At 42.7% G+C, this 3,372-nt stretch overlaps 1 long non-coding RNA gene across 1 annotated transcript; it reads right to left on the reverse strand.

Annotated features, from left to right (window-relative positions):
• Positions 1-461: 461 nt before the first annotated feature.
• LOC123402454 lies at positions 462-3,011 on the reverse strand. Its single transcript, XR_006611281.1, has 3 exons — positions 2,808-3,011; positions 2,494-2,557; positions 462-1,158 (listed from the first exon to the last, which is right to left on the reverse strand). It is a non-coding gene; the product is annotated as an uncharacterized LOC123402454 (long non-coding RNA).
• Between the last annotated feature and the right edge of the window lie 361 nt (positions 3,012-3,372).

The following is a 3,372-nucleotide window of genomic DNA, read 5'->3' on the forward strand; positions in this document are numbered from 1 at the left end:
TATTGGCTAAATAGACAATCAAAGAAGTTCTTGTTCTTGCAATGTTCTATCCTATCTCTGCAGTGTCGGTGTATCGCTGTAAAATAGAATCATGCTCGGCTATAACTTGTAGAAAAGAGTGCTGAAGTGAAAAGGAGTCATGCCAAACTAAAATGCTCAGGGATGAGGCGCATGAATGAACCATCTGATTATGTTCAGTGATAATTTTCCACATTTCCTCATATACTAAGATAGGATAAATAGCATATGTAGATACAATGGTGTCTGCTCAATACAAAACAACAAAATCAAATTTTGGTTTGTCCAGCAAGTGATACAGTTATATCTTGTAGAAAGTTCTAACAGAAGGTGCAAACAACAATGAGAAAATACCTGAAAATGCAAATATTTAAGGGGGAGATGCAAATTTGATGTCTAAGTAGCACAATAACTGAATATATTAGCCATTTTATATATTTTTCTTTTATTATACCCAACATTGCCAGAAAGTGAAAGGATTCTTCAAAGGTGTTAGGATAAAATATCTTTTGTACAACTTGGATGTAGCAATCCGCTAACACAAAGCTTGCTCAGTATTATTACTTGAAGCAGAATTGAGGATTATGAAACTGTACCCACTACCCATAGTAAGATCTAAAAATTAGTGGTTTCCTTTCCTTATTCCTAGCTGGAACATGGAAAATGCCAGCCTTGAATCAGCATTGTAATGTGATACACTATAGAAAGTTATAACTTATAAGATGAACACTTCTTCAAATAGTATAAGTTTACCAGGTTTAAAAAATCTCGGTTTGAAGATGAACATTCAAATATACATCGCATCATGGTAAAACTAAGATGTTGGTTGCAATTTATAGTCCATAATACAGACACAGTTTTGTATACAAAAAGATGCAAGAAACACTGTAAGTAAAGAAGGCCAATAGTGTACCTCTTATCCCTCAAACGAGCAATTATCCCTGCAGCTTTAGCTGGAGACGGTTGACCACGTGAAAAAGGCTGAGGATGATCGGAATCTCTTTGGTGTGGACTAGCACCGGAAGAGCTGGGTGTGGATGGGAGTGAAGATGAACCACCTACCGAGGGGGGGGGTACCAAGATTGCGTTGATATGTTTAGAAAATTAGGTTCAGGTTGCTGCTGCTGCTGCTGAGAGCCGCTGATAGCATTTATTAAGAACCATAGTAAGCAAGACAAGTAGAAAAGTTCAAATCAATCTTAAAGACAAAATATACAGTGCTCATTCACATACACTATTCTAATAGTTCAGTGTAACTGAAGATCCAACCATAGGAAATGAAAAATAGTAGTTCGGCTAACTTTCTTTGGCTGACAGCAAAACAATATTTTGGAGCAAAAGTGAGCAGATTCATGAACATGTGATTGCACGATTTTCTTCGAAACAAAGGACTTCTTCAGACAAACTCTCTCGCCACATCCGATTCTAAAAGCTGTGAGTCAAAACCATCATGTTTATTAAAATAGGACTAGTATTTCTGAAGGCCAGAATTTAGTCTGTGCAAAGTGTGTCAATCTTAAAGCCCAGGTAACATTACACGAAAGGATTTTAACCTTTCTGTCGATACACTATAATACTGCATGCACACGCGGTTTCTTCACTGGAGAAACATTGTGCAGACTTCTTCAGACAAGCAAAATTGCCAGATTGCAAAGGTAGCTTGTCTGCTCAGGCAGGACTAGGATTGCTCAGAGCCATAATTCATTCTGGCGATTTTATTATGAACACAAATGATAATACAGGGTACAACTGATTTTATTATGGTTTGTTTAGCGATGTTCCCGTAGAGGTGTAACTCACAGTGAGCACTTGCATGTGTATTTCATAATTACTGCTCCAACAAACTGACTGGCTTCCCATGTCTAATTACAACACTACCAAATTGTCCTGTTCTTTGCTTTATAATATAAAGCAGGAGAAACCATTTTTCGCCAATTGTCATGTTTTCTCCTTTAATTTTAGGTTATGTATGTCAGAATGGCTAGTTAGCTTATTTTGCACAGGGTAGTCAAGGCCAAGTGTCTTTTAGTTGCTGGGACACTTCCATACAAAAAAAATTTCAGCATTGTAGCTCAACAAAGACTTGATCAAAATGGTAGTGACAGCGTATGTAGGCTCTCTTTCTCTCAGATTTTCGTAAGGAGGTCGCAGAAAATTGCAAGCCTTTTGTAACTTTGATTGATTGATGCTAGGTTCCTGCAGCTTGAGATAGGGCTGCTATTGTTGTTTTATTATAGGTTGCAGCAACGGTAATGGTTGTTTCAGAACAAGAAAGAATGCTGGGATAAACACCCTCGTACATTTCTTATTACCAGGTCAATACATCATAATGTATGTCTTTTCTGGTCTACAAACTTCTGCGGAATGATAAATCGACCAAGGGAACAGTATGCAGCAGTTGAGGAACATCGGAAATGCTGCCTCTCAAAAATGCGGGAGAGCACAAACATACACAAGGGAATTGATCAAGCTGACCTGAAGTACAGAACCCGGCCACTCGACGGATGTCTGGAACAAATCGAGTGCCTAAACCCTGAACCTGAAATCAAGCAACCGGAAGCAGGTAACTGAAACATCCTTGTACTACATAAACTACAGTGGTGAAAACTGGAAAACAATCATCAATATGCTGTTTGCTGCACTAGGAATAGGAGTAGAAGGAAGACATCCTTTGCTTGCTCCGCTGAAGAGAACTGCTTAGGGTTTCTTAATTACGAGAGCATTGATGGGCATGGACTGGAGGAGGTGCAGATCAGCAAGCTGCTCAGCAGGTCAAGGCACATACGTACCTCCGAAGCGAGCGGTTGAGCGGAGCCGTCGAGGGACCCTGCCCGAGGCGACCACCACTCGCCGGGGGAGTGGCAGCTTTCCTCTCGTGCCGGGCGGCCTGGGGGACTGCGGGAGGGGCGGGGCGTGGCGGGGTGCGAGGCAGGACAATGGAGGCGGCGCGGGGCGATAGCAGGGGAGGGCCGCTGGGGGAGGCAGGGCGGCCGGTGGTGGAAGCGGGGGAGGGTGGGGCCGGGAGGTGGTGTTGGGGCCGCGAGGAGGGGGTGGGTTAGGAATTGGGAGTGCGGGAGAGAGCAGAGGCGAGGGCAGAGGCATAGAGCGGTGGGGTTAGGAATGGCGCACCCTGAGCGCTCCACCATTAGAATGTTTTTTTATAACAATGGCGTATCTCCATGCACTGCGCTATTAGTAATCTTAGCTAGCTATCTGTTCACAATCTTCTTGCCCTTATTTTTCGTATTCTCTTGAACGGACGTCCTTTAGGTAGGGTGGTCCTGCTTCTTCTTGTGGTGTATGCTGGTACTTCATCGTCGTCGTCATGTTCCATCTTCGGGTCGCCGTACTTGT

The sequence above is a fragment of the Hordeum vulgare genome, chromosome 6H (genome assembly GCF_904849725.1).
Source record: "Hordeum vulgare subsp. vulgare chromosome 6H, MorexV3_pseudomolecules_assembly, whole genome shotgun sequence".
Lineage (NCBI taxonomy): Eukaryota > Viridiplantae > Streptophyta > Magnoliopsida > Poales > Poaceae > Hordeum > Hordeum vulgare.